The sequence below is a fragment of the Phascolarctos cinereus genome, unplaced genomic scaffold, assembly GCF_003287225.1.
Source record: "Phascolarctos cinereus isolate Bilbo 61053 unplaced genomic scaffold, phaCin_HiC Scaffold_2;HRSCAF=192, whole genome shotgun sequence".
Lineage (NCBI taxonomy): Eukaryota > Metazoa > Chordata > Mammalia > Diprotodontia > Phascolarctidae > Phascolarctos > Phascolarctos cinereus.
Genome location: NW_027555625.1, coordinates 296,893,009 through 296,907,749, shown reverse-complemented (window position 1 = coordinate 296,907,749; position 14,741 = coordinate 296,893,009). Strand labels below are relative to the sequence as shown.

At 42.4% G+C, this 14,741-nt stretch overlaps 1 protein-coding gene across 1 annotated transcript in view; it reads left to right on the top strand.

Annotated features, from left to right (window-relative positions):
* Positions 1-14,741, top strand: part of LMX1B (LIM homeobox transcription factor 1 beta) — a 181,263-nt gene that overhangs the window by 11,278 nt on the left and 155,244 nt on the right.

The following is a 14,741-nucleotide window of genomic DNA, read 5'->3' as shown; positions in this document are numbered from 1 at the left end:
GCTAGGAAGAGAGGGACTCCGACGCTTTCCCCTCCGCAGGGGAAACCAGCGTGACCCGATGTGGGTAGTTAGGGGGCTAAATCCCACGTTAAAAAAAAAAAAGAGCGTGACTTTTGTCTTCCATCTGCGTGGTGATGAAGATGGTCATAATAACATCTACATTTCTAAGCACCTTAAGGTTTACAACGTGTTTTCTTCACTGCTACTCAGAAGAGAGGGAAGAAGGAATGTAAGGATTACATCCCTAATTTATTTAGTGGAGGAAATTTAGGCAGGAAATTTCCTAGGACTTTGGAATAGATGGGGACCTTACAGACTGTCCCTTGCAATCCTCTCCCACCCCTTATTTTACTGACAAGAAAATGGGAGCCCAGGGAGATCAAGTGAGTTGCCCAAGGTAACATAGTAGGTGGCAGAGCCGGGATTCAAAACAAGGTTCTTGGACCCCAAATGCAATGTCTGTTCTGGGATACCACACTGTAGAATCCAATCACAGCATCCGAAGTGGAAGGGCAACTCCTCCACCCTACAGCTATGGAGGAATACCCCTCTGCGATGTCCTGACAAGTTGTGCACCCCCACTCTACTTGGAAACCTCTAAGTAATTCAGACCTCACTACCCAATGAGACTGTCCCTTCCACTTTGAACAGCTGTGGTTGTTAGTAAGTTTCCTTTCACAGACCCAGCAGACATTTGCCTCTTTAACACTCTCCTTCCAGTTGCTCTTATTTTCTCAAAGTCCAAGAAGGACAGTCTTTCAGTTTGGGAAGGGAGTGACCCTGCTTCTCTTAATTATTTTCTCTTTCCAAGGCTAAACATTCTCAGTTCCTTGAAGCAATCCCTAAATGGCATGGTTTTCTAGTCCCTTCTGGAACTGCCTAATGACTTGCTAAGGATCACAGAGCTAAGAACTGGCAGATTCTGGTCTCAAACGCAAGTCTGCTGACTCTAAGGGAAGCACTCATAGGTAAAGATGGTCTCACTGAAGACAGATTTCGGGGTGTGTTATCAACAGTGGCCATCTGTGGCCTGACTGTGGACATTTCACCAGGTATTTATCTCTCCCTCTGCAACTTATCCCCATCTCCCATGCCCTGGTGGCTGCCTCTTTTGGCTTTAGATCAGAGCCTAATCCAAGGCTCTCCCAGGTTCAAAGCTCTGGCTCCCCAATCTAGGCAGAAATTAGTAGAAGTGAAGGAATGCAAGTCACTGGTGGCCCAATATCATAGTTCTCTCTCAAGAGAGACTGCTGTGTTTGGTTTTGTGGAAATCACATTGAGAAGTCAGGGCTTGTAGCAAACTGAGTGCCAGAAGGATGTGAGGCTGAGGCCAGGGACGTTGCTCAGCTCCTCGTGCCTTGGGCCAGGCAGATTCCTTCACCTGAAAGAGATCCAGAAAACAAGCTCCTTCTGGATCTCTAGATGTTAATTGACTTTCAAGAACCTTCCAGGGTCAACATTCCTCTAACCCCTAACACCTTGAGTGCCTGCTGGTTACTAAAGGCATTCCTAATGTCAAATACACACCCTCTCATTCCTATTACTAAATACACACACACACACACACACACACACACACATACACACAGTAATTCAGCTTTATGGCCTCCTCAAACATTAAATTGAATTCCCTTGAGGAAAAAGGTTATCTATGTATCTGTCCACATATACATATATGTATGTATGTCTTTTGGTGTATATATAAATGTATATACATTTCCTCTGAATATATTTATATTTGTATTGTTCCTTTGGTCTTTCCTGGGGGACCATCCACAGAATTTCCTTCTGAAAATCCCTACTGTCTCATCCCACCTTCCCATAGTTCAGGGTGCCCAAACTGGCTGGAAAACATTATGGCATTCCTCAGACTGGATCTGGAGTTCTGTCCTTGCTTTTCCACTCGCTAGCTGGATGATTTGGGACAAATTCCTGCACCTCCCATTTCTCAAGCTTGTTTCCTCCTCATCTGTAGGATAGAGATAATGAGACTTGGATCTTGCCTTACAGGATGCTGTGAGGCAGGCAAGTTATAAATCTTAAAGTACTATAGAAATATGAAATGGATAGATGGATATACAGACAGATAACCATGGCCTACTCATGCTCAGAAAAAAAAAATCCAAAAAGCCAACTATGGATTCCTATGTCCTTGAAGTATCAGCATCCTGCCTGATACCCCCATGGGACCTGAGGGACAAGCATTCAGGTACTAATTTGCTATGTAAAAGTGTTCTGGCTGTGTGGTATGGGCGGGTTGTGGGAATAAAGAGTAGCTTAGGTCTGATGGGGGCTCCTTCTAAAAGACCCCCCACATAGAAATGGCAGAAAGAAGATTGAACTTGGAGTCAGGACAGCTAGAGTCCGTTCCAGTTTCTGCCACTTACTAGCTATATGTCTTTGAGCAAGTCATTTCCTCTGACTGAGCCTCAGTTTCTTCATCTGTAAAATAGGAATAATAACACACAACCTTCCTCAGATGGTCATGATGAGGAGAGCACTGTCATAAATACTCTGGAAATGTGAATTGTGATTTTAATAGGGAAGTCCAGAAGGATCTAGAGTTGCAGAGTAGCTTTGAGTCAGCTGTTGCCTGAGGTAGGAAGTAACCTTTCAACCACCCTTGCTGGCCCAAGTACTATGTTAAGCTAGGCCAGTTCTCCTGTGGCTCTTCGAATCCTGTTCAATAAGTGAAAGGGCAAATACTTAGTCCTGATTGTGGCTTGGGGTTTGGGGGCTTTGAAAAATTCAACTCCTCTTTTGACCTTGGTTAATCTGAGGTTAGGAGGATACATTCAATGACTGGAGCCATAACTTTCAATTTGTAGGATGCCACAATGAGACCTCAGCTTTTGGGTGCGGGAGGGGAGAGGGGGAGGGGTCGCCAAGCCACTGAAGAGCCAATTGTAAGTTGTCACTCAGGCAATACGTACAAAAGCACCTCACTACGGCGGTGTTGATCATTAGCCTCCCAGGCCAATCGTAGAGCCAGAAGAAACCTTAGAATAAAGAATCCTGTATGCTAGAACAGTGATCAGAAAGTTAGAACCTTAAATGTTGAATATTAGAACTGGAAGTTACCATAGAAAAAAACAAAGTTAGGGCAAACAAATATACAACGTTAGAGCCCATTCCAGTTGCAGATGTGGAAATAACATCAACAAGGAGAAAAACCTAAATTACATATATTTTATGGCCATTTTAGTAGGAAAAAAGTGTTTTAAAAAGTTTATTCAGGAAATAGAGGAAGTTAAGTGGTAGACATTTGCCATCTCATCAGCCAGTTGGTGATCTTCATTCCTGTCATAAATGTCTTGTGTCATTTGATGCCAAAACCAACATGATTCTGTTCCCCAGTGGCCCATATGGGGTTTTTTTTGCAGTAAATGTTTATTTGTTAATAATATACTTTAAACAGCCCAGCCTTGACCTCAAGTCTCTTGAAGCATCCATCTTCCCCTAGAAAAATCTTTCAAAGTTTGTGTAATTTTTTAGGAGAAGGTGTAATTGATGGGACAGTGAAGGGCCCTGTGTTTGCTTTAACTACTGCAGCTGCGTGGATTAGCTGTTTATAAGGGCCCACTGTGCTGTGAATAGCGACTTTCTTAGATTTCAAGCCTGGTTGACAGCACTTCCTCAGGGTTCTTTACATTTGCTAGGTCTGATCAGTAAAAATAAATTTTTGTGCCGGCTCTTCCTTTGGTCCTTCCTTTCGAAATATTGTATCAGTTTCTGTTGAGCTTCCTGATTTTACAGTAATTCTCTGTATATTGGCCCTATGTCATTAGCCAAAGAGGGCAGCGATACCGGGCCAACTATGTGGTTCCTGTTGGTAATCAAGAGTTTGTATTGAATGCTTTTTTTCTCCTAAAATTAAAGCCCATAAATAGGATCACAGAATCATAGACACAGGGGATCTTAGGGCAGGAAGGAACGTTAGAACAAATTGTATCAGGACAAAAGAACATAGAATGCCAGAGCTTAAAGGGACCTTAGAACATAGAATATACCATATCACATAGAATAATAGAACTGGAGAAAGCCTTCGAACACAAAATGTAGGCTAGAAGCAACCTTAGGACTAAAGATGTTAGAACATAGACTAGAGACTTTTAAAAAACTGAAAGAAAACTTAGATTATGAAACATTGCATCATACACAGAATGTTAGAGCTGGAAGGAACCTTTAAAAATAAATTGTTAGCATTAGAAGGGAACTTAAAATATGGAATCTTGGATCATAGAAGATTGAAGGTCAAAGCTGGAAAGGCCCTTAAAACATAGATCATTGAATTTCAGAGCTAGAAGCAATCACCCAGTCAACCTAACTCTTTCATTTTAGAGGGAAGGCAACAGAATCCAGGAGAGAGCAAATGATTTACCTGACATCTGAAAGCCAGTTGTGATGGAATTGCTCCTGAACAGACATTGTTCTGGATTTTTAATGTGCTTCGTGCTAATGCTCATATGAGTCCCTTAGCCAGTACCAGGACTAAGGAGGACAAACAATTAATTTTCAGAAAGGTGTTTCTGAAAAGAAAGTCAGATGTCTGGAATTTGGCCTCCTGAAACAACAGTGACATTTGACCATTCCAACAATGGGGGTTTGTGAAGGTACTTGGGAGATTCTGGGACCAGAGGTGATGAGCCGCTAAGCAGTGCCGCCCCCCTGGTAATCACAGTCCACTGCTCTGCTGACTTTGTGTTCAAGCTTCAGTTTGCAGCAGTTTGGCCCCAACGTGGGCTAGGCCTTTCCTACCTTTAAGGGGTTTTGCCTTGAAAAAACATAGGCTGAATTTTGCGCAACAAGATTGCAGCCTTTTCAATGACTGGAAGTGGGTGAGGGGCAGGAGGAGGAGCAGGGGCTCTCACAGGACATGTTGCTGGGTGTTGCAGTTTTTCTCTCCCTACACAGTATTTCAGCTGTGACTCTAGGGTTGTCACGTGATTCAGTGATTGCCATAGTTACTCTGGCCAGGGCATAAATGGCTCTGGGAGCCGAGAGAGGCTTTATAGATGCAGGAAGGAGCTCAGTCTCAACCTTATAAGCTGTTTTGGGGTAAAAAAGATTGCCTGGTCTTTCTGAGAGAAAGAAAACAATTGTTTATGGACACACTGATTCATAGAGTTTTAGAGCTGGAAAGGGCTTTAGACAATTGGCTATCAGAATATGAAATAATAGCAGTGGGAGAGACCTAAGCACATAAAGTGTTAAAGAGTTAGAAGTGACTTGAGAGCACAGAATGCTGAAACACAAAATGTAGAATGTTAGAATAAAACACAGAATTTTAGAATCTAGACCATAGAATGCCAGGGCTGAAAGGGACGTTAGAGATCAACTATTCCAACACCCTTGTTTTGTAGAGAAGGGAGCTGTGCAACATACCCTGTCCAATCCAGAACCAATATACTTCAAGTCCAAATATACTTTAAGCATTCTAATTATTTTTTTCCTTGAAAAAGGATTGACAGACAGATCCAAGTACTATAATTCTGGGTGATACTCACTCTTTAATTCATTCACCAACCATTTATTAAGTGCCTAATGTACTTGTATGTATGTGTGTGTGTGTGTATGCACACATGTATGCAGAGAGAGAGAGAGACTCTGATGTCATGGAACTTACTGAGAACGGTTGTCCATTCTGGAAACTAAGCAAAGAAAGCTGCAGGGATGCTGATCATATATGGGAATTCATATTATTTGGCCACATTTTACTTTCCTGGCCTGTTTTGACCTTACCTGAAAGCAGCACTTTTGGCCTTGCTGACCTTAATGAAGATGGTGCCCAGTAAGTAGTAAATTCTACCTTGGTTGCCTTCAAGTTCTAGCTATAGGGCAGCAGGTGAGTGAGGAAGCAGGGCCAACACCTGCTGGGTTTGCCCACCAGTTCAGGAAAGAGGCACCTGACAATGGGGAGGGGGGACAGTGGGGAGATGCTGTGGTCAAGGAAGCCTGGAGGTTAGCACTGTGGTCCCTGGAGAGAAACTGCTTTAGAAAAGCTATAGCAGACAGAAAGGGAGCCAGGACCACTGGTAAGAATCAACCTCTGTCCTTAACAGGGCCCCTTCAGTGAGGATAGGACCTTTGGGGAGATGTGAAAAGGTTAGAATAACTTCTACCCCCCTGGGGAACTAGGGCTTCCTGTGCTGGGTATCAGAGCAGAGGGCCAGAATCCTGCTGCTAATGGGGCATTTCTTCCCCATTTCTTCCCATCCTCCCCCCTCTCCCTTTTCTAAGACCTTCTCCTCTTCCCTTCCTCTCTCCCTGCCTGCTCCTGCCTCTTCTGTCGTTACCACACACTGCCCCCACACACACATATACCCTCCTTTCTTCCTCCTTTTCTTTCCTTTCAGCCTGGATTCCCAGCTCAGGTTTAGAGTTTCAATGAACTCGGATGTGATTTAGGTGAATATTTAAGGCCGTGTTCTCTTGGCTCACCTTCCAAACTCCTGTAGCTTTGACAAACATTAGTATTCTCAGGGATTTTTGGTGGTGGTGGTGGTGGTCTTTGTCTCAGATTTTGAGACCTCAAATTCTAATGTAGTCGTATGGTCTCTAATTTTTTCTTCAATGTGAACTTTTCATTCAGAATTTAATTTTATGAAAGGATTTGATTACCATCACAGGCACTGGGATGTTGGGGGACAAGTACTGGGCTAGGAATCAAAGGACCTGGATTCAAATTTTGGCTCTGTTACTAGTTAAGTAAACCTGGACAAGACATTTGCATTCCTTGAAGGGGCTAAACTAAATTACCTCTAATCAATCAATCAATCCACAAGGGCCTACTATGATTCAGGCATCGAGGTTACAAATATAATAAATGAAACAATTCCTATTTACAAGGAACTTATATTCTAACAGGGCAGACAACAAGGACATACATATGTCCAGAATAAATACAAAGAGAATAAATATAAATAAATACTAAGAGTGAGTCTTCCGGTTCTGAAGCCTATTCCCCTAGGAATTCCAGCTTGGGCACTGCTGGGACCTTAGGCAATCAGCTTCCCTCTCTGGATCTCAGTATTTTTCTTTGCAAAATAAGAAGGTAGACCCAATGACCTCTCATGTTTCTTCCCAAGCCTAAATCCTTTTCTCTATTTGTAGCCTATTTTCACATTTTACAAAATGTCCATTTATTTCAATTTCTTCCCCTGACTCTGGTCTGCTCTTACTCCAGTTACCTGACTATAAAGGAGTGTCAGAAGATCCTGTGATTATTCATTTTATTCAGCTGTTCCCCCCCCCATGTAGCCAATTTTTCCTAATGCATTTATTAGGTCAGCATGGAAAAGGATACTATGTCCCCACTGTGAGATTAGCATTTTAATTCAGGATCTCAGCAAACTAACACTAAACCCTGGTCAACATTCAGATGGTTCATATTTCCAGGTCATTTCACAAAGTGGAAAGTGAGCTGAGGTTTGATTATTGGACAAACAGAAGATAGGGACTTCAGACGGAATCCTCTGCAGAATCCTTTGGGTAATGAATCTGTGATGCATGGAGAATCTCACAGATTGCTAAGGCTGGAAAGGATTGCATAACACAGACTACTAGAAGAGGAAGGGGATCTCAGAACATGCAAGGTCAGAACAAAATGTGAGAGTTGGAAAGGATCTTAGAACCTAGAGAGTAGGAGCTGAGAGGTACTTTAGAATCCAGAGTGATAGATCTGGAAGTGACCTTCGAAAAGACGATGACAGAGCCAATCAGATCTTTAGAATATAGCACTTTGTGAGCTGAAAGGGACTGTCCAGCCCAACTTACCCACAACTTCTTAATTTTTTTGTGTGCTGTGGACCCCTTTGATAGAGTTGTGAAACCAATGAATCCCTTCTCATAATAACAGTGTTGTTTTTTTAATCACAATGGAAAGAAATGATCCATTCCAGGTAAAATTTATTGAAAATACACGTGAATTTTTTTCACCATCCAAGTTTTGCAGATCTTGGACCCAAGTTAAGAATTCTTGATCTAGCTCGAACACCTCCATTTATACAGGTGGAAAGATTGCCTAAGCTCAAAAAGATAGTAATTGGTATGGCTAGGGCTCAAACCCAGGCCTTCCCGACTGTAAGGTCTTTGAGCTTCCATGATGCCTAGCTTTCTTCACTTTTTCCATTACTGCTTCTGATTAAATGACTTATTCTCTTCCCACTCTTTTTGGACACATCTAATTTTTCCAGGATTGGTCATTAATGATTTTAGATTTATTAGATATTTAGATTTGATTTGGGGGAATAGGCATATAGGAAGGCGATGCATTGTGATTTTAAAAATTTTATATAAGTTCATTCTAATATTCTTTTTAAAATTAAATTTATGTTTCTTACATTGTAAGTTCCAAGCTGTCTCCCTTCCTCCCTCCCCACCCTGCACTAGAGAAGGGCACCATTTAACGCAGATATATACATGTATACACACATACATATGTAAAACCATACTACGCATATTTCTATTTATCAGTTTTTTCTCTGGAAGTAGATAGCATCTTACTCCATAGGTCCTTTGTAGTTGATCTGAATATTTATAATACTCAGGATAGCTTAGTGGTTCACAGTTATTCTTCTAACAATATTGCTGTTATGGTATCCAACATTCTCTCCATTCAGCTCCACTCATTCTTTGTTATTTCATGCAGGTATTTCCATGTTTTTCTAAAATCAACCTGCTCATCATTTTTTTACGGCACAGTAGTGTTCTAGCACTCTAATATTTTTAACAGACTTGTATGTGTGAAGATTCTAACAAAGACAGTTTAGAGGGATTAAAAAAGCCCTAAAACCTGTTTCTATCCACTAGTTGGTGCTTAAATGCCTCTTAAACTTCAGCATTATCCAACAGCAACAGAGTTAAACGGGCAGAAGAAAGGGGGAGGAGAAGAATAGTGTGGGGCAATTAAATGTAACTTTTCATTATCTGAAGGATTTTTGCTGGTTTTATCTTCTAATAAGATTATGTCAGGAACACAAGTACCTAGAAGCATGCTGACTGACAGGCTCCTGTACTTTCATCAGCCACTGTGACACTAAAACCTTGGGGTCTTTTGTCCGATAGAGTGAACTGACGGAAACTTGCCATCCTAATCCCCTTATTCATGTCAAGCATAGAAAAGAAGTCCTGCTTAGATGGTACCTTACAACAGCGACCCCTCCACCCCTTGGAGGCTCAACTACAATGGATATCTTGTGCATCTGGGGCATGGCCAGGTCCCAGAGCCAGCCACGGGGGACAGGCACTGGCTGGCAGGGAGCGGTGGAGGACTCTGAGTGTCTTGGAATTGGAGCCTTAGAGCTCCAGGCCCAAGTGTGGCCTGGTGACCCCGGACAAGTGGCTTCATTTCTGTGGATTTCAGTTACCTTATCTATAAAATGGGAGTCATGTTTGCACTGCCTATCTCATAAACAAAAAGTACTTTGGAAAGTGCTATAGGAAAGAATTGAACAGCTAGGTGGCACAGTGGATAAAGTACTTGGCCTGAAGTTTGGAGGACCTGAGCTCAAATTTGGCCTCAAACACTTTACTAGCTGTGTGATCCTGGGCAAGTCACTTAACCTCATCTGCCTCAGTTTCCTCATTTATAAAATGAGCTGGAGAAGGAAATAGGGTTTACCAAGAAAACCCTAAATGGGGTCATGAAGAGTCAGAAATGACTGAAAAAACAACTGAATGAAAACAACAAATAGAAAAGGAAGCTGATCACGTTATTAACTTGTCTCTCTTATCTCTTTGGTGGAGTTTAGATAGAAACTAGTCCTGGGACAAGTCACTATTATTCTTTTATATTTAATAGAATGTGGATTGTTACATTGATGGGTATATTAATTTTGGTTTTGGATAAATTTTGTAATTTATGTAATTATGTAATTGGATAATTTTGTAATTGGATAAAAGTATCTATATCATTAGATTTTTTATTACCAGTATAAAATATGGGTAGATCACCCATCTGAAAAACGGGGATAACAACGCTTCTATTACACACCTCACAAGACTGTTATGACTGTGTGTAAACCTTAAGCATTATGGCAATAAGAGTAGTCATTATCACTGTTTATCCTTGGGCAAATCACAGGATATAGAACTGAAAAGGAACCTTAAAAATCATCTGGTCCAACCCTCTCATTTTATAGATGGAGAAATAGAGGCTCAGAAGGGAAAGGGATTTGCTCAAAGGTCATAGGATCATAGATCTAAAACCACAAGGAACTTTAGTCTCCATCCTGTCTAGTCACATAATTATTAAATAGCAGAGTTAATCAGAATTTGAACCCAAGTCCTCCAACCTCAGATCTTCCCACTATACCACATTGTTGTCGTGGAGTTGTTTCATTAGTGTACTACTCATTGTGACCCCATGTGGGGTTTTCTTCGAATAGATACTGGAGGGGGCAGCTAGGTGGCGCAGTGGATAAAGCACCAGCCCTGAAGTCAGGAGGACCTGAGTTCAAATCCGGCCTCGGACCAAACACTTGACACTTACTAGCTTTGTGACCCTAGGCAAGTCACTTAACCCCAATTGCCAAAGAAAGAAAGAAAGAAAAGATACTGGAGTGATTTGCCATTTCCTTGTCTAGCTCATTTTACAAATGAGGAAACTGAGGTAAAAGAGTTAAGTGACTTGCTTAGGGTCACACTGATAGAAAGTGTCTGAGGTCAGATTTGAGCTCAAGTCTTTCGGACTACAGGCCCAGCACTTCATCCACTGCGACACCTAGCTGCCCACTATACACTCACTTAACCAAGCCACTTTCCTCCAATGGAAAATAGGTCTAATACTTATGCTTCCAATCTTATAGGTTTACTGGGAAGAAAAGCATTGCAAACCTCAAAACACTATCAAAATCTGAGTTATTTATCTTATTGTTAAGACAACAAACATTTCTAAGTCGGCTGACACCTTGTAATGCCTACAAGTCTCACCAGGTTCCTCTGATGTATATGTTCCTGGATAAGGATGAGGCCGAGTCAGGGCAGTGACTCTTCTTCCTAACTGAAGATTTAGAGTAGTAGCTTGAGAAATCCTCTGAAAGCTGTCCCTGACACCTTAGAGTTCAGTTGTATTTGTTTAAAAGAGAGAAAGTAGGGTAAACAAAGACAGAGAGTTCCCCCAATAGCCCAATTCCTTCTCACTTCCTTGTTCTCCTCCCCCCTCCACCCCCAGATCTGATCCTTCCCTTTGATTACCAGAAAGTCATTTTCTGAGAGAGCCAGCTCTGGATGACTTACAGCTCCTTAAGTTCCCACATTAAATGGATTTGACAAATGCATTTGGATGGGTGGGGGAAATGGGGAGATGGAGGAGGAAGCTTTCTGGAAGAACCCCCTAAACCCTACCAATGGGGAGTTAGCTGTAATTATTAATCAGCTTGTTCATTCCACGGATTAAAAAGTGGACTTTCACATGTGGAGTTAAAAGAACAGATCTCTGTAGACTTTGGGGCTAGCGTCATGGAAGTCCCAATTCATCCCAGTCGTGGGTCCTCTGCTTTCCTAGCTCCAGTCCCTTTCTGAGTAGCCTGAATTCCTTTGTGCACATCCCTGTGGTAACCCTTTCCAACTAGCGCTTCCCTGGGGCGATTTATTTACTTGTTCAACTGTTTGGAAGTCTGTTAGTCTAAAGATCAGATGCACTGAAACAAATCTTATTACTTGAATCAGCCCTTGCAAATTCTTCTCTCTTTATTGACTACTCTTCATCTAGAACTAATGCAAGGGGAGCAGGTGGGACATAGGGGAAGTTTCACCCCTCCAATGGTCCTGGAGCAAATCTAAATCTTTTTGTTTTTTTCTTAGAAAATGTGGAAAGCCACAAGTATTTGAAAAGCTGCTCCTTCTCTCCATCGGCATATTGTCCACTTTTCAAAACATGTATAGGCAGGAGATAGAAGTAAGTCATCCCCTCCTTTTAAAAAAAATGTTATTTCTATTAAAAATCCTAACAAATTTCAGTTGGTGTCTGTAACTCAGGAGGGCACTTCTAAATAAAAATCAAAGCCAACAAGCCTCCATTCATGGTTTCTGTGGCTTCGATGGAAAGACCTAAAAGGAAGAGTTAGAGTGCTGAGGTTGAGTGTGATTTAAAAAAAATAAAAAGATTCAATAGCAAGTTGGAAATTATTTGGAAGACTTCTCTGAATACAATATCCTGTTTGGGCTCTTAACTCTGTCTACATATTATTATTATTATTATTATTATTATTATTATCATCATCATCATCACTAATAATAATAATCATAATGATAACTTACATTCCTAGTTTTTTGCATTAAAGGGATTGTAGATAGTTCCTTTAGTTTCCTTCCCAATGTTAACTTTTAAATGACTAGTTTCAGGGTTGCCACTTTATATTTTTAAACACATCATTTGCAGATAGTCGGCCACTGCTGCTTAATGCTAATGATGCACTGAAAAGTTTACAACTTATTCTCCTTACAGCTATCCCCATTTTATAGATGAAGAAACTTGCCAGGAGAAAGAAAGTGACTTGCTCAGGGTCACAGCAAGTATCACAATCCCTCTTTTGCAGTCAAGGGGATCAAGATTCCTAGACATAAAGTTGACTATCCTATGGATTATTAAACTAATGGGTACTGGAGCTGCTCTTTCCGTGAAGGTTCCCTGACCAGTGCTGAGGAGGATCTCACAAACTTCATTTTATCAGACCGCCAGAATTTCCAACCAATGTCCTAATACATATAGGGTGGTTTAATTTTTTTTATTTTACTGGGTTTTTTTTTCTTTTCCTGCAGCAGTCCCAGCTCTGTATGTCTGGAATATTCAACCCAATAGCCCAGCAGTCAATACAGGGGATATTTCATCCCATCAGTTTATTTGCTCGTGGTTTTAAAAGAACAAGCGGCTTTGACTCTTTCAGGCTGAGTTCCTTTAGGGAGACACTCAAGCCTGGCTGTTCCTCCTCCTTAAAACTCCTAGTGTTTGACATTTGAAACTTCTGTGCTCTCTGCTGTCCCCCCTTTCTGATGGAGAGGCAGTAATTCATGGGAAAAGGGGACTGTGAGCAGGATGTCACATAATAAAAACTAACAGGTCTGTTTTATTAGAAACTAGATGATGCAGTGTGTTCTGCATCTATCAAAGGCAACCAGAACCTAGACCCAGGGGACAAACCAAAGGCCTCTACACTATAGCCCCATCTAACCAAATTCTTTCTCCCCATCTGCCCTTCTGCAAACAGGAGACTTAGTAAACACAGAACATTACATGGGTGGAAGGAGAGAGGGAAATAGACTTTCCCCCCTAGGAACACTTGATACCAACTTTGTTTTTTTGTCAAGGAAAATAACTCTTGTTTGGAGAGGGGGAGAAAGGGAAAAGAGAGCAAGAGAGAAAGACGGGGAGAGAGAAAGCAAGAAAAAAACTTTCAGGATTAAATTTCAGTGCCTCTATCCCAACCCCCCATCAAAACTGAAATGATTTGTGAGCAAGGGTCTGTGACCCAGCAAGGCATCAAAAAGAATCGCAGGGAAACATTTAGAGTTCAGAGGGACAGTGGGCAGAGATGGCCTGCGGAAGACAATACAGATGTTTCAGATCAGGAAGGCCCTGGTGATGACAAGAAAGTGCTGTGGCAGAGATACAGCTACTTGGCTCTCATCTATTTTAATTCCCTTCTCCCCTCTAGGTTCCCAGTTGGGGCCAGAAGATACCAGGATTTAGAAGTTTAAATCTGAAACGCGCCCTCACTCCTACCTTTTTCTCCCATCCAGTCTGTCTGCTGAATTTAGGGAGGCTGATCACCCTTACTTGGATGAGCCTTGAAGGGTCACCTCCGTAATGACCATGGGGATCGTCAGTGGGGGTGTAATGGACATAGCAGGGGATTTAGATTCATAAAGTAGAAGGCAAGAAGTTTTAGTTTCAGTTCTGGTACTTTCTAACTGCCTGTTTGACCTGGAGCAAGTCACCTCCTCACTGTTGGCCCCGGTTTCCTAATACCAAAAATAAGGGGATTGGAGTACATATGATCTCCAAGGTTCTTTCCAGTTCTGGCGTATGTTCGAAGATTCCTTCCAGCACAGAATGCTGTGATCAGTAGGCTGAAAATATGGGAAAGGTGAATTTTTTATGAGGTTGTTTTTGGTTTTTTGGTGGGGGGAGGAGAGATGTAGTTCGCTTCAGGAATTCCGCCAGGTAAACGTTGTCCCCACCCTGGATTAGTGCTCATCACCACATGCGAGTTTGGAAGCCCTGCCCCGTGTGTTGCAACTGCAGGCATGAGGTGAGGGGGGAGAGAAACTCAGCTGTGGAGAGCAGAAAATCGATTACGGTCCAGGACGAGATGCTAATTCTGGAGGCGGCCCAAGAGGGGGGGTGGGCAAGCTGCAGAGTGGGGCACTGCTGCAACCCATTCAGTGTCAGGATGCCAGGACCTTTAACGGCCCTAAGCAGAAGGAAGAATGAACTGCTCGCCCCAAGCGGGGACTGAGTGCGCAGTCTGAAGTTGAGTGGGGCAGGGTGGGTGCTGGAGCCGGGTCCCTCCTCTAGTTACCAAGACTGAGGGTCTGTGTCCTCCTGGAGAGACGTGGGGGAAGAGGGAGGGGGAGAAGGAGAGGGGAGCCGGAAAATCTCAGTCTAGAGTCGCCCTTTCCACCCTCACCCTGACCCGAAGCACGGGGAGGAAGGGGAGGCGGGATGGGAGGAGGCAGAGGGGGTGTCGTTTGTGTCTATCGGTGAGTACCTATGTATGTATGCAAACGTAGCTCTTTAG